Raw genomic sequence first — 26343 nt, forward strand, 5'->3', positions numbered from 1 at the left:
ATAAGCCTATTTTATCATATGATAAAAAGCCTATACAAAGAACTGAATGGGTCAATTCAACGCCTCTATCATATTGAACCATAAATGTTAGTGATTTTGTATATTTTATTTTAATTCATTCTCAAGTTTCGTACGAAACTTAGTGACTGTATAATTCGGAAGTTCAGATGTAGATATTGTAGTGCGCGAAGCGCTTCAGCGCCCGATTCGGGTTGCGTACCTCTGTAGAGCAGGGGGGCCGGGAGGGGGCCAGCCCTGCGAGCCACCTCTAACCGGCAGTCAGCTAAGTACTGCGATACGCTACGTCACGCTAGAGCCAAGTGTCCCCCTTGTAAGTAGAGTGTACGAGTGTGTGAGTGATAACTGTGGAAATAGCCATGATTACACAGGTAATAAATGTTATTTGTTCAACCCAATATCAGTTGCATCCCATAATTATTTGATGGCCCTTCAGTCCGCGGACACACGACCCTCGGGCCGAGAGTCTCGGGGGGTTAGCCGGTATCTCCCAGTTTGGTTCGAGGCTGGGTAAGTAAAATCGCACTCGACCTGGCGCCCAGAAGAAGGATGATGGATATAGCTTCGTGCCGGTATGCCGTGGAACGCCAGCGCACACTTTAAATTAGGTGTTTAGGCCCGACTTGTGCCCCCTCTCGCTTTCGTGGATTCAGCACACGACTGCGGGGAGAGCATTATAAGCTAATTAATTTACCAATCACTACTGAGAACAGTAAATGAGAATTTCAAATAAGACAAAATAATCAGAGATATTCTACTCAAGCATAAGTAAGGCGCTGCTATTCAGCGGTATCAGAAAATCGTTCAAACGAGATAAAATCCAGGAAATAGATAGTAGTCACTACAATTTATTAGTGAACTAACAAGTCGCGAAATTACTTGCAATATTAGATATTAAAAGAGAGTAGGATATGAGATAATAAGGGAATACGATACGAGCCCACGTGGCTCACACAGAGCAAATAGCGAGATAAGAGAGAAAATCGATAATAGGTAAGAAAAGAAGAGAAAAAGATATAATGCAAGTAAATTCGTGGCTTCACAAAATAGAAAGAAAAACCTCACTTACGAAGATAGAAGAAAGAATGGAGAACAAGCAGAAGAAAGCACTGAATCGATAGAATAAGTGAGCGGATAAAAGCGATAGTAGGATATACGAAAGCGCGTCTGTAAACGGAACTGTCTGAACATAGAATGTGTCGAGACGAGCAGCCATCCTGACGATCTCGGTCGATTTACGGCGAGATTTCATCACGTGATCCTCTTCCTGCGTTCGGTGATCGATAATTGGGCCAGAGCGTCACGTGGTACGGGTCAACAGGTGGAGACGGGCGTTAGTCCATACCTGGGTGTCTACTCCTCCCACGTTGTCATGTAGAGAATTATCGATCCGTCGAGCGATATGTGGGAGGGCTATGGTCAGCTGCTTGCGTTACTCGTGAGAGGGGAAGGTCTACCCCTCACGGTATTGCGGTATCGATGTGTGCGAGACGATCTAGAAACAACGACGGGAAGAATGATCTTACTCACAATGTTGCGATATCGATATTCTGGAAGATTGGAGATAGATCCGACATCAACTTGTTGCAGTGCTAATACTCCCCGCGCTGACTATCTCTCCGGCGCTGCAGCTTGGTGCGGGCCCTACGGCACTACTGCACCGAGCCTTCCTGATGGTGATGATTTACACGCTGGATTCCCATCTTTAAGACCATCAGTCCAACGTGGTTGACCACTTTTTTCTTGGACTTGTCCTCACGTTGCAGCCTTTCGATAAACCGTGGGTTTCTAGGCAGCCACGATTTTGCGTTATAGTAGGCGGAACAGTAGATCGTGATATTCGGTTCCCTCGAAGTGATGTTGTTGAAGATAGTTCTGGTAGTGCGATACAAAGATAAAAAAAGACAGAAAATTAGTTTAATAAATAAGTCTCAATTAGAAATTAATTAGTCGTTCTTTTTGGAGCATTGGCCGCAGACGTGTTTTCGGTACTTTTTAGCGACATTCTGAAAATAAGAAGTACGATATTTAAACCATGTGACGGGGTATAAAATACCACGTCACAATATGTGGTTGCGATGATATATTTAAGCTCTTTCATTTTTTCATCAGGCAACTCAATGCCGCAAGTTCACGGTAGACCATAAACCGTTTAACGGATCACCTTCAAGCCATTGTTCACTCATACCTTGTGTGAGTGAATGGATGGCCTGTAAGTGATGAGTCTTGCGGCTACGACCTTCCAAGTGCCCGTGGACGCCAGCGTGACTTCCACTATCAGAATACTGGTTTAGAGAGTGTACGTATTATTTTCCGATCGCAGAATTATTTGTTTAGCTTAGTGGCAGAGATATGTCGACTCTGGTTGAGTTGTGTAGTGGTTTCCCAAGATGGGAGGACAATGCACCGATTCGAGCAGCAGGTCACGAGGTGCCTCGTGCTGACGGTGGAGAAGAGACGACTATTCCTTCTACTATAAAGGAGTATTCGTGGGCCTTTACTATGCGATAGAGTATTATTTAGCTATACGGCTGTACCCCGTGGTGACGTACGGTCGCACCTGATGATTTATGCGGAGATACGGACGTGTGCTTATGTATGCGTCATGTACTAGAACCCTGTGCACTGCAATAGGGCGGAGCCGTCGCTGTGTCGGTGTGTGTGTGCTACCAAGCCGCATGTGCACTGCAATAGTTATAGTTATAGTTTGAACCATTTTTTGTCGAAATCCGGTCAGTTTTGTAATTCGTTTATTTGGAGAAAAAACATACTGTTTAGATATTGTTTATTACAACTATCTAAGTCACATGGTAAGGTGACGTTTTGAGGTTATGTATGGACTAATTTGCGAGTTTACATAACATATAAGAATTATAAATTCCATTTTCAAAATTTAGAATTTACATGGTAAAGAACATAAGTGAGTTTTGAATTGAGCAGAGATCGAACAATATGTATACGGATTACTCACAAAATTGACAACCAGTGCCTGCTTAGGTGTTATCAGTACGGCATTACGGACGGAAGTGATTTTTAACGGATATCGATCGACAGATATATGGTAATAAGGTGTGATATTGATCAATTATTGGAAATTATGGATTGAGCCTGATTCATGTAGTCATGGCGCCAAATTTTTGAGATTAGAAAATTATATTACGTCACCTCGTCCTCTAGGTCAAAAGATAGTAACGTCAGTTGCTCGGTCCAATCCATAGTATTTAAGGCGCCGCTGACCTGACTTGAAAATATCAAATCGTGACGTCATAAATGCGTGCAGCGCCTCTGAACGTTGAACGGTGAACTAAGGCCGCTGATTTCATTGGCTTGTTCTGTTAGATCCAACCAATGATGTCAGTTACAGATCGAGACATACTTCTTGTGGACCATGAACGGGCTGCTGTCACATGAAAAACGCCGTTACGAATCGTGCCATATTTGCAAAAAAATAACTGATAGTATAAGTTTTCCCGAATAAAGTGAGTGCTTTTGTACGTGGCTAACTGTCTGGCGAGAGTGAAAGAAATTGTGAAACAGTGCAATCAGTGAATATTCAACATGCGGTAGCTCCGATCGGCCATGTTTGTTTTGGCGTGATTTTATTCACTTCATTATTCTTTATTATAAACATTATCAGCAATTTGCAAGACCAGTGACTGAGTTAGCCACGTACACTTTTATTCAAGCTTCAATTAAAAAATTTCCCGAGTAAGATTCGTGCTTCCGTTCTCGCAGGATTCGTAATGGCGTTTTCCCCGCTTCTGACGTCACGAAATATATATATGACATGCCAGGTCAGCGGGGCCTTAAAGTCTGCGGAACTGATTTTTTCGCTTGGTGGCGCTCCGCGCGCGGCCCGATCTTCATTACGTTTTTCTGTGCGGTCCAGCACACACGTTTCCTCATCGAAAGTTGTAAAAGTGAGTGAAAAATGGACTCAGATTCAGATAAATCTGAGTACCAAACTAGAAAACAGTCAACGAGGGATCTAGAAGAAGAAAATGTAAAGCTGTGGTGAGCAGTAAAGGATTTGAAGAGGAAAATGAAACGGCGTCACTCATCGAGCCCACGCCATACCTCCTCACAGCACCGACGTCCAAAGAAAAGGTATGACTCAACAACACCTGACAGAGAAGGTGTTGAGCGACGCCCGCGTGGCTCGTCACATCGTAGTCAAAGGCAAAAATCCGTAAGTTCATGTAGCGAACAATCTCAAAGATCGGACCATTTTCAACAAAATATCGGTAGAGAGATCAGCGAGCGTCATCCGAGAGAGACGTCATGCTCTAGCCGAGATTCTAGTCCAGATCGCCAGAGGGCATCTCGAAATTCAAACCAGAACTATTCAAAACAAAACTGTCAGGCCAGCCACCTCGTAGCGGCAGCTGACAGAACCAAGATACCGGTAGAGACAGTAGCGACCGTCATCCGAGAGAGGCGTCATACTCTAGCCGTGTTTCCAATCTTGGCCACCAGAGAGCATCCCGAAGCCCAAATCACGGACAACCAACCTATGACTCTCAGGTACTCACATTTTCTCAGACCCAACCACCTCAGAGTAGCAGCCGGCAGACCGATACGACACAGGTAATCGAAAACAAAGAAAATTCGGAAGAACATCTGAATGAATCCGTACTGGAACTGCTAGGTGAGAATCTGTCAGAAGATAACCTCACCGGACCACCAATTCACGCCGCGCTTGCCGAGCGATGGACATACATACTGAAACAAGGCTTATCGAAGGAAATAAAGCAAAATCTATTAAAAAATGTCCGATCACCCAAAATTGTCAGCTATTGAAAGTGCCACAAATTAATCCAGAGGTTAAATCAGCAATGAACATTATCTCGTTAAAAAAAGACAGCTACCAAATGTTTGTGACAGGATATGTCGATTATTGGCCTTACCGTCGGAGCACATTACCCGGGGCTCCTCGGGAATCTTAGGAAATAAGGATCGATTATAAATTCATATTTACGCGCCCGAATTTTAATTAGTGAATAAGTAGACCAATCGGAAACGTGTCGAATATGCGTACCGGTGGCTCTCGCGGACACGTGGAGGCTAGCGAAGAGACTCTGCGCCGAACCCTTGATTTGTGAGGACATATACTATAGTGTACCGTCTGTCTAAGACTTTGTGTTGTGTTATATTTGTCATATTTGTTTCATTGATTATTTAAATATCTTGTGAAGGGTACAGGAAAGAGTGGATCCCCGAGAAGCCCGGATCGAGAATAAAGTGCCAAACGTACAAATTACAACAACTGTAAGTAAAAATAATTTCATCCTGTCTATCGAATCTTCCTTCTTCATTCTCTCTCTACACTGGGTCTTCCAACTCACTCGCACTCCCTGAGCTTAAGTCGATCGTTGTTGTTTATCGTTAAAACAACTGGCGCCCAAACATTGCGTGGATTATTAAAATTAAATAAATTTGTTGTCGAATCGATTCTTGAGCCCCGGCAGCTCTGACCCAAGCCGCGCCGGGTGAAAGGCTTTAAAGAGGGAAAATTAGTTAAAATGTGCCGTTGAGAAAACTAAAAATAAAGCCTGTCTCATGTTAACCCAAAATCAACTTGGTTCAGGAATTACAGCAATAGGAGCTGCATTGACTGAAGTCTTATCTTGGGAGAAAAGCAAAAATTTACCGGCTGAAACAACAAAAATAATTTCACTTATAGGAGATGCTGCCAGAATCTTGACAGATCTACACCACACATTTTCAATGACTCGATGTTTCTTCATAACTCCAGGGTTGAATCCACTGGTAAAAACAATAGTAGCCGGAAGCACAGTAGACTCCCTACTTTTTGGTGCCAATTTTACCGAAAAAATAAAATCCGAGAAGGCCGCAGAAAGCTCCAGCAAGGACCTGACCAAATCGTACACAACTTCTCGTCGCTTCTCTGGTAATGATATTTCAAAAGTCAACACTACACCTCGTCCCAAAGGTCACAACAGTTCTGGTCATTTAAACTGGAAGGGCCCTCCCAAAAACAACTACAACACGCCGCAACGCAAGGGGGGGGGGGGGGGGGGCAATGCGAAGAGCAGGCAGTCGTACGAGAAGAGCAACCGTCGTCCTCGTCAATGAATGTAAATATGTTGGCTGGTTGATTACAAAATTACGTCGATGTGTGGAAAGGTATAACTTCAGACCAAGTTGTTTTGAACTGGTTACGTGGATATCAAATCCCTCTCACCTATAAGGTCAAACAAACTTCCATCGCAAAAGAACCTAAGCTATATAAGCAGGATCTCGAAAATTATTCAATAGCAATTAATAAGTTATTAGATAAGGGAGCCATCTCAAAATGCAATCCTACAAAAGGCCAATATGTTTCAACCTACTTTTTAGTCGATAAACCAAATGGTGAAAAAAGATTCATACTTAATTTGAAAAAATTCAATGAACATATAATTCACCCTCATTTTAAAATGGAAGATCGGAGAACAGCCACAAGTCTCATACTTAAAAACTGTCTCATGGCTTGTTTGGATCTCAAAGACGCGTATTTTTTAGTCTCTGTAGATAAAAACCATAGAAAATACCTCAGATTACGTTTCAACGGTGATTTGTACGCATTTACATGTTTACCATTTGGACTTCGTACCGCTTCATTCGTTTTCACAAAACTAATGAAACCCGTCGTGCATAAATTAAGATCCATAAATTTTATATCAGTGATATACTTAGATGATCTCCTGTTAATCTGTAGATCAGAAAAAAATGCCTAATTAACCTCCAGGAGACGAAATCTCTATTAGAATCACTAGGTTTTTTTACTGAATCTTGAAAAATGTCAATTGAAACCGTCAAATACATGTAAATTTCTTGGTTTCATATTAAACTCGGCAGAAATGAAAGTAGAATTAACAGATAGGAAGAAACAAAGTATATCGAGTATAGCAAAAAAATGTAGGTACAAGAAAAATTGTAAAATTAGGGAGCTAGCTCAATTCTTAGGAATTTTAGTAGCAGCTTGCCCAGCTGTGAAATACGGACCTTTATACACTAAAGGATTAGAGAGGCAAAAATATTTGGCTTTGAAAATTTCGAACGATGATCTCAGTCAAACAATGGAACTACCAGACTCCCTTCATTCAGATCTTGACTGGTGGATTAGGCAAATTCCAGTAACATCTGACCCAGTAAAGAACAATAATTTTAAAATTGAAATATTCTCCGATGCCTTGTTGACAGGTTGGGGTATTTTCTGTGATGGAAATAAATCACATGGCTGGTGGAGCTCTCTGGAAAAAGACGAGCACATAAATTATTTAGAGCTGAAAGCTGCCTCTAACCTCTAACTAACCTCATGTGAAATATTACTACGTATCGATAACACAACAGCAATATCGTATATCAATAGAATGGGCAGTGTGCAGTTCCCAAAGTTGAGCAACCTTTGTAGAGAAATCTGGCAGTAGTATGAAGAACGCGACATCTGGATTTTTGCTTCTTATATCAAGTCAGAGGAGAACACCGAAGCCGATACTGAGTCACGTATAGTCAGGGAAGATACAGAATGGGAATTGAACATTGAAGCCTTTAGAATGATCGAAAAGACGTTTGGAAAATTTGATGTAGACTTATTTGCTACAAATATCAATACAAAGTGCCCATTTTTCATATCTTGGCATAAAGATCACTGTGGCACGTCATCACTGTGGACGCGGTCACAGCTTGCTGGTCAAAGTACTATTTTTATGCCTTTCCACCATTTTCGATCATTACCAAAGGACTAGAAAATATTACTACGGATAAAGTAGAAGGAGTTTTGATAGCCCCAAATTGGCCTACCCAACCTTGGTTTCCTATGTTCAAAATCCTAACTAGTCGCAGATCCAATATACTTCAAACCAAGTAAAGATTTACTAATTTCACCCTTCAGGAAACAGCACCCGATGAACCTTACCCTGGTTGTGGGGAGATTATCAGGAAGTCGTTCGCACTAAGGGGAGTACCAGATGGAGCAACACCAATGATACTGGCTTCTTAATCATCAGGAACTATGAAACAGTACAAAAAACCGATAAGACGCTGGTGGATTTTCTGGAAAACAAGGAACATATGCCCATTCGGGGCCTCTGTAACAAGAGTTATGGAATTTTTAGCAAAAGAATTTGAACATGTGAAATCCTATGGTACTCTAAATACTTATAGATCTGCATTATCCCTTATAGTTATAAAAGAGATAGGTAGCGATCCTCAAGTTCAAAGATTTTTTAAAGGAATCTCAAATCTTAAGCCTCAAAAACAAAGTATGATTACATTTGGAAGCCTACACCAGTTCTGAAGTTTTATCCTCTCTCTGGCCTAATGATAAGATTGATCTCAAAGACTTGACAAGAAAACTAGTAACCTTGTTGGCCCTGATTATTGGTCAACGTATCCAAACGATAAGCAAAATCAGCCTAGACAATATCAAAGAATCAGAAGATGAAATTTAGATTATGATCACAGAGAGAATAAGGACTTCCAGAGTAAATCGTTGTCAACCACTCCTTCAAATACCTTACTTTAGAAACAAACCAGAGCTTTGTACTGCGACAACCCTAAAGCAATACCTAATAACAACAAGGACTATACGTCCCAAAGATGAAAAAATATTATTTCTCACTATAAAAAAACCTCACCATGCAGCAAAAGTCGCAACCATCAGTCGATGGATCAAAGAAACATTAGAACAGGGTGGGGTAGACACGAGCTTGTTTACAGCACATAGTACCAGACATGCATCAACGTCAACTGCATTCAGAAAAGGAGTCAATATTGAAATGATTAGGAAAGCAGCTGGTTGGAGCAAGGACTCTGAAGTCTTTGCACGTTTCTACAATCGCCCTTCAATGGAAACGGAAAATTTTGCAAATTCTATACTTGACCCTATCGCAAATTGCTGAAACTTAGAAATATATATATATATATATTTTGTAACGGTCAGCTGACCTGCCAGTCAGCTAGACATACATAAGTATGACGTCAAGAGCCTCACCTGTGTGAAGCTAGAGGATCAGGACACGTACATCAACAAGAGGCAACACGGACGAGCCGTCACGCAGGAGTAGACAACACAGCGTCGACACCTGATCCAAATTTAGTATAAATAGCGGCCGAAATGAGGCAATAGTTAGTAGTTCTGAGCCTACAGCCGCCCCACTAACAAGTGACGAGCTTGGCCAGCTGACTCAAAGCAATAGAGACTGACCGTCTAGAAAAAGCGGAACGCGTCCCTTGAAGAACCGTTTCCGGTGGTAGAAAGAAGTAAATTCAAGGAGGGCATCTAGCAAAGCGCTGTGTCACTCAAAAGGTAGAAAGAAGTAAAGTCAAGGAGTGCATCTGGCAAAGCGCTGATGTAGCTCAAACCTTTAAAAAGGAAAGAAATCAAGTCAAGGAGTGCACCTAGCATAGCGCTGGTGCAGCTCAAACTTATAAAAAAACTTAAAGCGATAAAATACGCAAATTAGCATTAAGACTAACAATTAAAATATTGTATTTTCTTTTGTTTGTAAAACATAAACTTTTTTGTTTTTATCATTAAAAATGAAAGATATATAACGTATCCTAACTTGCCATTTATTCAATAAAATAAATTTGTGTAAAAGATAAGGCAAATTGCGAGGTGGGCATTCCCGTAGCAATACAATTGACCCGAAGCGATAAACCAACTATCTGACAGACAGCCACGGCTCCTCGAGCACTGGTCTGTAGGTTATATTGTATTTGTTTAAAATCAATTAGAAGGGAGCACCGTGCTAGAACAGTGTCTCCGAAATTTTGTACAAAGGAAAAACCTTTGTTAAAACCAAGCCAGCTCCGTTAATTCAGAGTCTGGGTCACCAGGAATTTAGACGAATCGAGTCAAGCTTTTATTTTCTTATGCCGTGTTTGATTTATCTTAGAAGGCTCCTTCATTTAATAAAACACTAAAGTCTTAGTCTGAAGGCAAAGACACCCACATAACGAGCTATTCTCGCTAGCAAAGCTTAAGAGAAGAGCGTACACGTTACAATATATATATATATGGGGCATTCCAGGTCAATTCGACAAGGGTCTGACCCTCACCCTCTCCAATCTGAGTCTTAATGACCGAAGGTGTTTCGTTAACCTAAAATAACATCTCCAAATTTTTCTCAGATTTTTACCAAGCTCCCTGACGCCCCCTGACCCCTTAAGATGATATTTTCGAAAACGGTCAATCGGACATTTTTTTAAATTATGAAAAAAATTACATAAATTCTGTAGGCAATAAGAAAAATATCCCAACCAAAACTGAAGTGGGCAGGCAAAACGGTAATTTTTTATCCATTTTTTTTACTGAATAATTTTTTTTTTCAGTAATTTCGATTTTTTTCGCATTTTTCAGGATTCAATATATTTTATTGATTGTGTTACGTCCGACGTCCCGCCTCACGTCTCTACCACCTTCCTCGACGCTTGTCTTTACCTACCATTCCCACGCTCCATATCTTGTCATCCTATTTCCATCTTGGCTTACACCACTCGCTATCGCCCTTACCTTGCTATTTCGATCCCCCTCTACCCTGTATCCTCGCTCATTTTCTCATGCAAAAGACTCACTCTCATTCCAACGCTCTTACCTTTTGCATTCAACTTCAACTCCCGTTCCCCAAAACCATTGTCTCAACTACTCCTCATCGACCTCACTCAATTTCCAAATCAAAATAAAAGTTATAATCATTCTGTAATTACTGTTCTTTCCTTTCCGTTCCCTGAACGAAAACGGCGACGACTACGAACCTACAAAAAATATCACCCGAACCAACACCATCGGGTGGGTACATGGACTGCCGTCCCCCTGTACCGTAACAATTGTATAGATTATATAGGAAAATATATTGAATCCTGAAAAATGCGAAAAAAATCGAAATTACTGAAAAAAATATATATATATATATGTCGGAGAAGAATAAAGAGGAACTTTGAATGAATCCGCCGTATCGAGCGTTAAGCGTTGTTCAGCATGCTATGAATATAGCTTTGCTACAGAACCTTAGCAACAAACAAATTGTTTGTTTATTTAACGCTTGAATGAAATCAGCAGTCTCGGTCAAGCAAACGAATTGACCAGTCGTGTTGGGATCATCACGCTTTCGCAATTAATAAACCTCGACGTGCTGCAAATCCTGCTAATCCTTCATCCTCTCCTCCGTTTCGTGGCCTTCCCCCGACATATATATATATATATATGATTATTATTTAAAAAGGAAAATAGAGATAATTCTTGAGGGAGGGATAATCACGCTACCCTACGGCGCAGGTACTGACCTGATCACTGAATAAAACGATAATTAGAAAAAGATAAGTGTTGGGCGCCAGACGCAGTAGCGTCAGAGATACGATAATTAGAGAATACGATATGACGAAATAGATCAGATTCTACGACGGTTTTGCACAGCTCACTCAGCAGGTGAAGATAATGGTAGAGGGGATGGGTCGTATCCAATTCGATAAAACACAATATTAGAGAAAATGGTAATAGTATCAATTGTATTGAAAAGCCAAGCAGAGAAATTTAGGTACAGCCAGAGAAAAGTGAATTCAGAGATAACACGGTAGCGGTACAATTATTCAAGTAATTTAGCGGTATGAAGCGGGTGATCGCGATACTATTACTCGGTATAACAATCAGCAAGTTTACAAAGCAGATAAGAAATAGGCTAGCATGCAATGCACAATCTAAGGTTCTTAAACTAATTGTTACAATTCAAGTCAAATAGCATAGTATGGCGAGAAAGATATGATCACATAGAAATACAGAATAATCGCAGCAATGTGTAACAATAATGAGGCACGATAATAGATAGGAGATACGAAAATACAATTGGCAAAAGAAGGCCAGAGATATTATAGTTAGTCGAAAAGTAAAAGATATTATAGTAATCGAGAAGCAAGAGATATTACAATTAATCGACAACAAGAGATATAACAATTAATAGAAAAGGCAAGGATTACAAGTCAGTTAGATAATTCGATACTTGAAGCGAAGTCAGAAATAATCAGGTATAGCGAGATAATATAAAACAAGTATGATAGAAATTACAAGAGAAGTTACGATAGGAATTACAAGAGAAATTACGATAGAAATTACAAGAGAAATGAGAGAAATACGTAGGTTCTAGCTTGCGATATGACGAAATATTATAATTACGATAAACAAGAAATAGATATCTTGACGTGTCAAGAACAGGTATTATAGAGAGAAAAGTAGTATAATGCGATATATTACAAACTAGAGATCTACGGACAAACTACGTAACAGCGGTATTAGCAAAGAAAGCGGTGAAAAAGGTGTTATTCGGTACGGCACAATACTCCAATGTCAAAAGAGAACAACGGCTATACCGCGCAGCGATATAAGATCGCGCACGCGGTACGCTTACGATATAATTTCTCCAAGATATTCGATAATAATTAAATCCAAAAGATATTCGATAACATTCCAATCAGCAAAATATTAAGAAATCAAAGAAAGGATATTTGAGAAATTATAAAAGAGATACAGAGAGAAAATAGATAGTAGATAGCGAGAAACGAAATAAGAGACAAAATTAGAGACTTTATAAGCTAATTGATTTAACAATCACTACTAAGAACAATAAATTAGAGATTCAAATAAGATACGGTATTCAGAGATATGCTTCAAAAGCATAAGTAAGGCGCTGCTATTCAGCGATATCATGAAAATCATTCAAACAAGATAAATCAAAGAAATAGATAATAGTCACTACAAATAATAGTAAACTAACCAGTCGCGAAATTACTTGCAATATTCGATAATAAGGGAGAGAATAAGATAAGAGATAAGAAGAGAATTCGATACGAGCCCACGTGGCTCACGCAGAGCAAACTGCGAGATAAAAGAGAGAAAATCGATAATAGGTAAGAAAAGAGAGAAAGAAATATAAAGTAAGTAAATTTGTGGCTTCACAAAATAGATAGAAGAAAAACCTCACTTACGAAAATAGAAGATATAAGAAAAGCGTAGAGAACAGGTATAAAGCACTGAATTTAGATGTATAAGCGAAAATAGAGAAAAGCGATAATATTCGTAGCGAAAGCACGTCTGTCGTTAAGAATAGCTGGACGTCGAGTGTGAAGAGACGAGCGGCGATCCTGACGATCCCGGTCGATTTTCGGCGAGGTTTCGTCACGTGATCCTTTTCCGGTGTTCGGTGATCGATAATTGGGCCAGAGGGTCACGTGGTACGGGTCAACAGGTGTAGATGGGCGATAGTCCATTCCTGGGTGTCTTCTCCTCCCACGTTGTCATGTAGAGAATTATCGATCCGTCGAGCGATATGTGGGAGGACTATGGTCAGCTGCTTGCGGTACTCGCGAGAGGGGAAGGTCTACCCCTCACGGTATTGCGGTATCGATGTGTGCGAGAAGATCTAGGAACGACGACGAGAAGAATGATCCTACTCACACTGTTGCGGTATCGATACTTTGCAGAATTCGGGATTGGTGCGTCGTCAACTTATGCAGTGCTAGTACTCCCCGCGCTGACTATCTCTCCGGTACTGCAACTCGGTGCGGGCCCTACGGCACTGTTGCACCGAGCCTTCCTGATGGTGATGATTTACACGCAGGGTTCCCATCCTTAAGACCATCAGTCTGGCGTGGTCCACCACTGTTTCTCGGGCTTGTCCTCACGATGCAGACCTTTGATAATCGTAGGTTTGTAGACAGCTGTGATTCTGCGGTATAGTAGGCGAGACAGTAGGTATTATGCTGGTTCAGCTCCAGGCTGATAAGTACCGTGACGGGAGGCTTGATTATGTTTTTGACGCACAGCCCTGTACGCCGTCTACGATGCATCCATGCGGCAGTGGCGTTGTAGCGATGGTTCGGCTCCTGGCCGATAAGTCTAAATGATCGGAGGTCTTCGTTGTGCTTCACGCACGACCCTGTACGCAACCTAGGTAGGCATCCATCTGAAGTTGACTTGGCGGTATCCGATCTGTTGCAATTGACGATAGTTGGTTGTTGACCCGGTACGTGACCTCTGCTTCGCGATATTCAGTTCCCTCGAAGCGGTGTCGTTGAAGATAGTTCTCGTAGTGCGATACAAAGATAAAAAAAGACAGGGATAAGCTTAATAGTTAAGTCTCACTTAGAAATTAATTAGTTGTTCTTTTTGGAGTATTGGCCCCAGACGTGTTTTCGTTACATTTTTCGACATTCTGAAAATAAGGAGAGCGATATTCAAATCATGTGACGGGGTATAAAATACACACACACATATATATATATATATATACCGGGACAATCTCTTGATACTTTACAAGAACTGCGCATGCGCCAAATAATTCAATCTCATTGGTCAGCGAAATTGCCCCGCAGCGTAATTTTCGTCAGCTAACCAAGGGGACCAACGTACACGAAATGTGACAAGGCTGTAAATATCTCGCGCGTAAAGTAGCGTAGTGAGGTTATGTTGATATTCATTCCTATTTATCGTGAATTTTCTAAAAAAAGTGTCATTCAGAAATACCGTAGTTGATATTAGAAGATATTTAATCGACACAGTAAAGGCGTCAATGGAGAAACAAATATCAAAAGCTACAGAAATTGGATCAGTTATTTATTGAAAGAAGAAATCTGAAATTAAATGTGGAACGTCATCAACCAGTGGGAGTCTAGATAAAACCGAGGCAGGTGAGTAAAAATATTGTGTTGTTTTAAACAGATTCTTTATTTACATGAAATTAAAAATAAATGGATTGTTGAAACCCAGTAGAAGGTAGCTCCGGAGTAGATTTGTTACAGTGCAGTGCTCCGGACGCCAGTAATCAGTGCCGATGAACATGAAATATTGAAATAAAATCAGTGACAAGGAATAAAAGAAATGGTGTACCTCAAAACACGAAGCTTGGGAGTACAAAAAGTAGCAATTCGTTTTTCTGTCGCAATTTATTGAAAATTACTGGTATTCAATACAATTAGAAGTTCTTGTTTGATAATAATATCTTTTAATTCTTTCAAGTGGGAAACAACCATCATCGAAGCGAGACTAAAGTTGTCAGGCGTCGAAGCGTGTAAGTAAATTTCTGATTCTATGATATTTGCATATGACAATATTTTCACATGTATTCAATGATAAAATTCGTTTGTTCTGACAGACTTAAAGTTTCAAGTTTGGATGATAGGATGAAAATCATACCTCACCTGATGGTCAAAACGTTTTGGTGGCTAGGACCCTAGTTTCTCGATTGGTGCCACCGTTCCAACCATCGAACCTGGTTGTTCCGTTGTTCCATCAGACAACAGGTATCCGAGGGAATTTCTTCTGGTCATCGCCACCTTCTGAACATCAGTCGTGACAAAATTGAAGAGCACGACACGCTACAGATCGTGGTGTCTGAATATTCGATCATTTTAGATCTATCGAGCCAATAGTAATAAGTTTGTTATTCAACAATTGCTGCTAAATAATTTTACAGAGCAATCATTCCGTGCACCATTGTAATCCAAGCAGTATTATTGGCCGGGCATTATTTTTCAAATTTTATTTTCGGCAGTTTTGATATTTTATTTCTCACTCTCTTGGTATTCAATTCAAATGAATAGTGTTTCAAGTGTTAAATCAGATTCCAGGGATGAATTTTGATGTGTAAACTGAACCAATCTCAATCTAAAAATGTTGGATAACTTCAATTTAAAATGTCTTTAAAAAGTCAATATTAATCGACAGTATCATCTGACTAGCTACTTGCAGCTATCATCCGTGCTTGAGCCTTGTTCAACCCCAGCCAGGTCCAAGGAATGCATTCACTTACTAGTACACGTTACAAATGATCACTTTGTCTACAATAGGACTTACTTGCTGGCTAACTTTTTTATGATGAATCTTTATCAGGGAGTTATCCGGTAACTTATTGATAGCTTGAAACCTGATTCAATTATATACTCTTACAATGGTCCTTCACTGAGACTGAAAGCTTGAGTATCTCCATTTATTACAATTAATTCTGCATCCCATGTTAACACTGTTAGAAACAAAAAAATCTCATCCTGAGATTGGAAATGGAATCTGCAATGCAAAAGTTATCTAGTAGCACAAGTTAAAAACAAAGAACTTTATAACGGTTTCTGCGACAGAGGGATTCCTTCCGCATATTCATGTTACTGGATACTGTTCGGAGCACTATGAACAAGATATTGTATTGGATTTAGGTTTAAGTGAATATTTTCATGAACTCCGTTGAAAATTAGATATTCATTCGTTTCAAAGGAACAAGGGGTACGATGTTGAATCCGATAAGTCAATATTTTCATACGAATGTTCTGAACATTACTCTAAAACATGATTATCCTTAAAGTTAATTGCGACACTGAGGCACATTTTGAAAATGTTGATTTTTAACTTGTGTCACAGAATGTTTTCGAGTTTTACTCTTCAGATTAGATTTTTTTAGATTAGATTTGAAATCGGAAGAAACCGTAAGATCTACAACTTCCTTTGCCAACCAACAAAAGTGGCCGATGATCTCTGCATGTGTCATGAATTGAATGGGAAGAGAAGACATCAGCGAACAGCAGAGAAGCTATTATTTTGGCTGTATTTTCTGTTGAAAGAAAAAAATGTCATTGTTATTCTTAATGTATGAAGTAATGAAAATGATTGAATAAATTTTCCCCACCTAACTGCTTCGTTTCTTCCAAGCACCCAACATTTGAACAGATTTCTTGTTTCAATCGAATAGGACGAATTTTCAAAGAGCATCAGCATTAAATTCCGACCGTTCTTTGAACAATCTATTTTCAATAGCAAATGCTTCCCAAGCCGTTCCGAGTGACTATCTCAATTACTTGAGATTCTAACCTCAAAAATGCATGTGAACTACATCGCTGACAGAAACAGAGTGGAGTTTGACAGCAGAGTTTCGGGGTGGCCAGACTGCACGGACGGTGGATTCAAATTTGCGCATGCGCAGTTCTTGTATAGTTTCTAGAGATTGTCCCAGTATATATATATATATATATATATTGTGACGCTAAATTCTGTTACCCTCTGACGAGGACTTACCGTTAACACTTTGGCGCGATTCTCCAATTATTCGATACGATATTTAAGATACGAAAAGATACTCGTTGGGCGCCAGACGCTTCAGCGTCAATTTTTAGAGGAAAGGGAAAGATACGATACGATAATAATAATTAGAGAACCCGTTGTATGGCTGGCTAGGCTCAGGTACTCACACGAACTGGTAGAGTGGCGGTATCCAAAGGCAGTTACAACAGTTACGGAAATAAGGAAAATAAAGAGATCAAGAAATAAGCTCGAATCAAGTAAATCAACAATCCAATCAGTCGTATATTATTGATCAGTTCATAAGCGGTAGATTAGTCAATTTGTTACAGAAAGTTAACAAAAGATATTTAGTCAACGAGAGTGATTTACAAGATTTTCGGTTAAAGAAGCTAAGCGATAATTCGCACAAAATGATAGTTGGCAAAAGAAATTAATCGTAGGTCGAGAGAAGCGATATAATGCAAAAAGTCTACTCAAACTAGACGTCACTGGGCGACGTGATCTTACCAAAATTTCAGAAGCGGCACTACGAGAATTGTTACATTAAAGCAAGAGTGAAACTTTAGCGAAAATCGGTAGTTGACGGAATTGACGGTAGCTTAGAACTATAGTGACAAGAAAATAATATTTAAATTACGACAAACGGTAATTAGCGAGAAAGATTGACAGTGATATACGATTCACAAATATCGGAAGCTTATACGGAAGAATTATTCACAGCAAGCGATTTGATAATTACAACAGTCAAAATTACGATATTAAATTAACAAGGAAATTCGAAATTACGATAACGAGAGAAAATACAAAAGTTATACGAGATTGAGAGGTTTAGAGAAGGGATTGCAGAGTAAAAATAACACACTAAATACACCTGGTTACAATAAGCAACTTAAGATAACACAGAAGTACGATATTCGGGAAACAAGAAAATATTACAAGGTAATAAGAAATGTAAATCAATATAAGCGATAGAAAACAAAGGTGCGGTAGTATTTAGCGGCTTAATCTACGCTCAGCTGTACTCCAAGTAGCTCAATATACGATATGAAATTTCATGCACAAAGCAAATAATATAAAACAAGCGATACGATACAAAGCGATAGGCAGTACTAGTAAGAAAAGTAAAGATAGCGATAGCGATAGACAGTAGAAATTACACAAGCGTTTCTAGCATAAAATTACGAGAAGCAAAGAAAATCAGAGATACAAAAGATAAGCATTAAGCAAAGAAAATTCAGAAATACAAAAGATATTCGGTAGTTACGAGGTCGCTCACGATAGTTTTCGGAAATTAATTACGAAACGAAATCATGCAGTCGCACGGCGGCTTACAGCACCTCAATGTCCGTGGACCATGATTCACAAAGATACTGGCATCATTCGATGCAACCAAAACGATAATTAAGACACGATAAGAGAAACAGAAATTAGAGCAACTTCGTAACGGTACGATATAAAGGCGAAAGCCTTACCTTAGTCGGTGACGAGATTAGGCACTGATTTTAAATTAAATTAAACTTAAAGAGAGCGAAGAGGGAAGAAAGTGAAGTTAACGGAAGGAATTGAAGCTAAAGGAAGGAGTGAAGCTAAAAGATCAAAACGGTAGTGGGTGCGAAAAAGGTAACGATAGCGATAGCGGCAGAGGAATAAGCGATAAGGTTGAGGATTTCTAACTAAACGAGAGCGAGGTGGTAGCGAAGCTGTCTCCTGGCGGGTTGAGCGTAGAATAGGCAGAGTTCGGAGTCCGGATCAGCGATCTCGCCGGTGTCGTCAGGTGATTCTTCTTCCCCTTCGGTGGTCATTCAATCCCCACCATAATTGGGTCATCCCTCTGGCGAATATCGGCTACGCGTTATCGACGATTACCGCTAGATGAGCGTAGTTGACATCACACGTACTTTTCTTCGTCTGCTGCGTCGTACGGTCCAGGTTGCTTGTCATTGGGGGTTCCCTCCACGAAGGCAGGTACGTAGGCTACCTCCGGAAGGTTACCGGATGGAGTGCAACTCCACATTGTTTGCCTCCACCGGCTTCGTCGTCTAGGCAGTGGCCAACTGCCCACGATATATCACGAAGACCATGCAGTCACACGGCGGCTTACAGCACCTCATCGTCCGTGGACCATGACTCACAATGATTGTAGCCCTTACTGACAGGGAGGCTGCGTCGATCCTCAGGACGAGGGCTTTATCAACTTTGGACGTAGTGTTTTAGGCTCGGTCCGGCTCCTGGCCGGTAAGTCGGTGAACGACAGGCCGCGGTCTGCCCTTGATGTCGAACTTACGGCATCCGAAAAAGTAGGCATTCAAAGTTGTACGGGAGATTCATGATTACGAAACGGTAGCTGAATTCGTCGGTGGCTGGAACTGTAGTTTTCGGTAGTTGTCGATCCCTCGGTGAATCAAAGAAACGTGTTGATCCCTCGATGATCGTGGTCGCGGTACCTGTTTAGCTTTGCGCCGAAGCGCGGGATTACAAAATTTGTACAGAAAATATTAGTAACTAGTATTTTTCGCCTATATCGTATCGAGCTTGCTTGGAGTACCCCGCCAGGGACGCGTTTTCGGTAGTTTCCTTTAGATTTTTAGCCTTGTAACGAGACATTCTGAAATGCCACGTTACAATATATATACATATATACGTATAGATATAGATGTCTATATACCTATATAAACAGATACATAGGTATATAAATATATAAAAACACCAAAGAACTGAATCTAATATATCTAAGTGTGCAACAAATATACGTCCTTTATGAACATACGTACAGTAATGTTCATCGATGCATGCACTGTGGCTAACTTTATTTTTTCTACTTTTGTTTCTTTTCTACTCGTATTTTATGTTCCTATGGCCGGTGAAGCAGTGCACAGGAGAAATGGGAGAAACCACGACGACAGCCACTCGGTGCTGTCATCCATATAACCTCTAAGATCACGAGGGCACGAATAACCTCTTTCACAAAGTGCATAAGCTTTCAATTTAAGACTCGAAGAATATATAAATGTGATGAAATTAAATATTTATACTTAAATTGACGGCTTATGCACTTTGTGAAAGAGGTTATTCGTGCCCTCGCGATCTCAGAGGTTGTATGGATGACAGCGCCGAGAGGCCGTCGTCGTAGTTTCTCCCATTTCTACTGTACACTGCTTCATCGGCCATATGCACATAAAATACGAGTAGAAAAGAAATAAAAGTTAAAAAAATAAAGTTAGCCACAGTGCATGCATCGATGAACATTACTGTACCTGTTATCATAAACATATGTTCCTAAAGCAAATATAATTACATATTTGCAACAATTACATTTCTGAACAACTACTTTTTAACCTAGAGGACGAGGCGACGTAATATAATTACAATCGAACTTCACTTAGGTAAGTTCGTTTAATTGTTCAATATTAGAGTACAGATGGCTAAGAAGTTGAATATCTGGGCGCCTATTAACCGTATTATTTTTGTTCTTATAAATATTGATCATTTCCTCAATGTTACGTTTATAGCAATGTGGTTCTGTAGCCAAAGTTATAAATATTGATCATTTCCTTAATGTTACGTTTATAACAATGTGGTTCTGTAGCCAAAGTATACTTGAACAATATCTGGAAATTTTATAAGTTGGAGAATTGATATGAGAAAATATATCTTAGGAGGCAGAGAGTTGTGTGTTTTGAGATTTTTTGCCGTGTTTGAATCTATAAATTTTTTCTGTTGCCATAAGTTTATTAGATCGTTGGCTCGGTTTTGTATCTTGTTGGTGGGATCACAAGAGATAAGCATGTATGTACTAGAGTCATTAAGAATATGTTGGCATTTTTGTTTAAAATCAATCTGGTCCATGACGACGGTTATATTCCTTTTGTCAGCGTTTGTGATAACAAGATGATCATGCTGTTTTAAGAATTCTTTTGTTTGTCTTATTTTAGCTGTTTTTTGAAAATATGATTCATAAGAATTTTCATGGATTCTGTTACCAATAAGTTTGCTGATGTTAGATCTAACCTTATCTTTCGTGATGCCATCTTTGGTAATGAGAGCTAATTCGACGCTGCTTACAATATCATCTATCGGTAAGTTTACATTTTTATATGGCAGTCCATGATTGGGACCGAGAGATAAAGGCTGGTTCCATTTCAAACCACCCAGCAAGGTCGGGACGAAAAATTCAAACGACTTGTGAATAATTTATATGATTCTTTGGGTAATTTAAGGGGATCCGTATTTGGTCATTTTGCTCCAGAAAAATTTCACCTCTCTGCACGGCTATTACCATTTTTTGTCAAAAACTCGTTTTTACAGATTCCGTAAATTTACTGTTTTTCTAAAAGTGCTATAACTTTTGAACGAATCAACGGACTTGAGTGACTTTTTTTTCAAAATGTGCGTAGTTTTATCTTCGTTCAGAAAATCGCAAGTTTAGGAAGATCGACACAAAATCGCCGGAGTTATTCAACGTAATGTAAAATAATCCGAAAAAATTCAACCCCGATTTTCGGGAATTGCATATTTTTTTTTCTCTCACCAATTTTTTCTCGAATAGTTCTTGAAAGATACTAACTCTTCGCACAAGTTTCGTTAGCGGATTAGTTCTGTAAAAAGAGTTATGAATTTTACAATATCACGAATTTTTTATATTTTCAGGTAGCTTATATTTTGTACTGTAAATCGATTTTTTTATGTCGCTACATTGTTTCTTTCTGTTTGATACATGATACGACGAAATAAGTGGGTAGAAGAAGTATGAAAAATCCATTCAAAAATAAGACTATATTAATCCCAAAACAGTTCAATATTACAATAAACATGAATTCACTATAACTATGTTTGAAGCAACTTATACATCGTCAATTCATTTAAATTGTTGCTTCTTCAACCCAAGGGTGCTGACTTGTTCTTGCAGTAAAGGTACAGTTCGTGTCTATATATAATATCTATATATCTATTCTATCTATATTAGACCATATCAAAAAAATTGACTATATTTTTTTTTTTTTCTTTAAATATACTGAAAATATTGTTCAGCATACCGAAAAAAGGTGCCTGTTGAAATGGGAGCTCTTAATTTTAATACTAAGAAGTGCCTCATCGCGATTTTCTACTTTCCATAAGAATAACATGGCAAAAATAGTTCTTGCTTCTTGTGATTTTTATAACTAGATAACGACGCGTCGTACAGAGAATTCATATACACGTTTTTGTAGGAAATGAAACGTTCTACAAAAAAGGTTGCCGCGGTCCGTGTTGCTAGCTGCACACATACGGGCGGGCACTCGTGTGTGTGAACAAAAGAGCATCCCCAGCTTAATTATACTACGAAACACACATCACAAGTGAAAATAAAAATGTGTGAGACTAGCACCGCGGACCGCGGCAACAATACCGCGGCGACAATACTGGTCGCTAGCGGTGCCGATATTTAATTCGTAAAAAAATAATCATAATTTACCGAGACAAACAAAACGGCAATTTCCGTGGCGGCAAATCCAGACGAAAAGCTGCACTCGGATTGGCTTAGCGCTATCGCTTATAATTCAAAAACTATGCGTCGTACGAGGTTCCGGTAAAGAAATTCTCGGTTGGATTTTAGCGACGTATCACGCTGACTAGTCCGTGGGAGGCAATTTAGAGACACCCTGTATAAATACGAACTGTACCTTTACTACAAGAACAAGTCAGCACCCTTGGGTTGACGAAGCAACAATTTAAATGAATTGACGATGTATGAGATGCTTCAAACATAAACAAACAAATAACAACATATGTATTAAACAGAAAGAAACAATGTAGCGACATAAAGAAATCGATTTACAGTACAAAATATAAGCTACCTGAAAATATAAAAAATTCGTGATATTGAAAAATTCATGACTCTTTTTACAGAACTAATCCGTTAACGAAACTTGTGCGACGAGTTAGTATCTTTAAAGAACTATTCGAGAAAAAATTGGTGAGAGAAAATGTGAAAAAAAATATGCAATTCCCGAAAATCGGGGTTGAATTTTTTAGGATTATTTTACATTACGTTGAATAACTCCGGCGATTTTGTGTCGATCTTTCTAAACTTGTGATTTTCTGAAAGAAAATAAAAATACGCACATTTTGAAAAAAAAAAGTCACTCAAATCCGTTAAATTGTACAAAAGTTATAGCACTTTTAAAAAAACAGTAAATTTACGGAATCTGTAAAAACGAGTTTTTGACAAAAAATGGTAATAGCCGTGCAGAGAGATAAAATTTTTCTGGAGCAAAATGACCAAATACGGGTCCCCTTAAATTACCCAAAGAATCATATAAATTATTTACAAGTCGTTTGAATTTTTTGTCCCGACCTTGCTGGGTGGTTTGAAATGGACCCAGCCCAAAGTATCTTTAATTTCGTTCGGTAAATTTGTATTCGATAAGTTGACTAACCATTCATCCGTAGAAACTGCTTTAGGGGCCTGTTTAGATTTAAGTTTGTTTAATTTGCTGTTGTCATCAGATTTGATAGCGTTAAAAAGACGTTTAGCTTTCTCTATGTCTAGATTGAATTTCCTGTACTCCAGGTTAGTGAATTTAGTTGAAAGAAAGTTAGTTATGTTGTTGTTAAGTTCTTTAGTCAACACTCTTTCTTGCCGATAGCATTTTTTGATTTCCAGAGATAGAGATTTTTGTTGTAGGATGCGTAAAGCTCTAGCAAAGGTTTTCTCATTAGATAAATGTTTTAAATTTTTGAATTTAAATAGTAAAAATTTTGGTATAATCCCTAATTGACGGCATCTAAGAAGAAAGACTTTACGGTCTTTTGTATGTGCTAATTTCCTTCGGTAGTTCCAGATCTTCTTAGTTGGTGAGTAGTGTGTAGAAATTGTTGATCTCGCGTTGCGATGTGTAGTAAGTTGCCTATTCATGGTGGTACGGACGTCCACGTAGCTGTTCGATGCGTTAGATTTGCGATGTATTCGTGACCAGGGAAGTAGATTGAACCATTTTTTGTCGAAATCCGGTCAGTTTTGTAATTCGTTTATTTGGAGAAAAAATACTTTTTACTATCATTAATGAAATTAAGAGGGTAGCCGTTAGCAGTAAGAGTTGTTTCAACGAGTTTTAGATTTTTTTAAAAGAAATTGAGAGTTAGATATCTTAAGACAACGATCGAACAAAGCTATAGCAACAGATTTTTTATGTTTGATTGGATGATCTGAAAGAAAATGAATATATGAGATAGTCCGGTCAATTTAGACATCCAAGGTTACATAAATTCCCAACAAGCTGAAAGTTGGTAAAATTGTTTAAAACATAATTATAAATAAAATTTGAAAGTTCCCCATTATTCCCGTATTTGCAAAAAATTTAATTCAAGGTCAACGGTAAAAAAATGAGTTTTTCGCGATTTTCAGCAAAACTGTAAGTTTTATCATAAAATCACCTCAAACAAAAATTGTAGATAATAAAATTATCTATAAAATATGTATGAATACTTCTTTTGCTCAGAGCCACCGTTTTCGAGATATAACGATTTCATTTATTGGACACACTGACAGCAGGTATAAGACCCTAGCCACGCACATAATTGAACGGGAGACAGATGTTGGCTCAAGGTTACATTGGCGTATAAAATAAGGAACTAGGTTTAATTTTACCTGATATTCTTATAGTTATACTTATTATGTGTATTTTATATTTTAAGTGTAAGTTACAATCACCGATAGAAAAATATTTTTACAATTATCACAGCTCCAGAGATGTATATACGCGGCATACTCATGCATATTATGACGATTACAACTTTTACAACTTTTTGAATCGTTATATCTCAAAAACGGTGGCTCTTAGAAAAAAAGTATTCATACATATTTTATAGATAATTTTATGACCTACAATTTTTGTCCGGGGTAATTTTATGATAAAACTTACCGTTTTGCTGAAAATCGCGAAAAACTCATTTTTTTTTACCTTCAACCGTGAATAAAATTTTTTGCAAGTACGGTAATGATGGGGAACTTTCAAATTTTATTTATAATTATGTTTTAAGGAGTAACACCACTGTGACGGTTTCGAAAAATCAATTTTTTGAAAACCATTTAAAAAAATCTAAAATACTTTTAAGGTGCATATAAAGACCCGTTGTACACCTCGAAAACGCGGGGATGCAAAACTCCTATACCGCTCAAGCGATTAGAGTGAAACTTGGGCAATTAATGCCTTATTTTGGCAAAGAGTGGAGCGTCTTTTTACTTTTTCAAAATTTTGAAAAAAAATTTACAGATTAGTTACCACCCACAGAAATTGGCCAAATTTTCACAGTTACACTGAATTGATCGAACCATCCGGTATGATGCCACTCGGCGGTGATGAAACACACATTTTGAGCCCAGTCCCATGAGATTTGATGGTGAATTGACGAAATGGCAGCTAATCCGGTTTTCGATTACGAAGAACACCAAAATCTCATTTTGGCGATATTTGTTACCGACCTTTCATGCATGCCGGCAATTTCTTACCGACATTACACGCATACATTACCGGCATGTGCGTAATATCGGTAACAAATGTCGCGTAAATGAGATTTTGGTGTTCTTCGTAATCGAAAACCAGATTAGCTGCCATTTCGTCAATTCACCATCAAATCTAATGGGACTGGGCTCAAAATGTGTGTTTCATCACCGCCGAGTGGCATCATACCGGATAGTTCGATCAATTCAGTGTAACTGTGAAAATTTAGCCAATTTCTGTGGGTGGTAACTAATCTGTACATTTTTTTTCAAAATTTTGGAAAAGTAAAAAGACGCTCCACTTTTTGCCAAAATAAAGCATTAACTGCCGAAGTGTCACTCTGATCGCTTAAGCGGTATAAGAGTTTTGCATCGCCGCGTTTTCGAGGTGTACAACGGGTCTTTATATGCACCTTAAGATTAAGATGCCGTTGGACCCAGGTCGAAAAAATAATTATTTTCGTAGATATTGAATATGTTGTGGAGCGGTGTGGCGTTCCGCGTCGCTTGGGGTCCTGCAAATCTTCGAAAATTTGAGCAGGGACGATTTGCTGCAGTGTTGTTTGGGCGGCTATACGCAAAACAATAACCAAAGCTACAATAAATCAGTTTGGGCAATGGCCCTAAAGTCCTACTCCGGAGGCAAAAAAATCGTTGATATTGCAACTGATATCGCGGTATTAGTGTTCAATGATGGCCTGAGATGCCTCATGAAAGTTCTGGAGACGTTGGGGATAATCATCGACCCAAATTGTTTCAACTTTTGCGTTAGACCGACGCAGCG

The 26343-nt window shown here is 39.0% G+C and overlaps 1 long non-coding RNA gene across 1 annotated transcript; it reads left to right on the forward strand.

The window, feature by feature from the left end:
* The first annotated feature begins 1995 nt into the window (after window positions 1–1995).
* Window positions 1996–26343, forward strand: LOC124406038. Its single transcript, XR_006929150.1, has 6 exons — window positions 1996–2006; window positions 12146–12153; window positions 19382–19393; window positions 23656–23666; window positions 25633–25638; window positions 26189–26343. It is a non-coding gene; the product is annotated as an uncharacterized LOC124406038 (long non-coding RNA).

This window comes from Diprion similis, chromosome 1 (genome assembly GCF_021155765.1).
Source record: "Diprion similis isolate iyDipSimi1 chromosome 1, iyDipSimi1.1, whole genome shotgun sequence".
Lineage (NCBI taxonomy): Eukaryota > Metazoa > Arthropoda > Insecta > Hymenoptera > Diprionidae > Diprion > Diprion similis.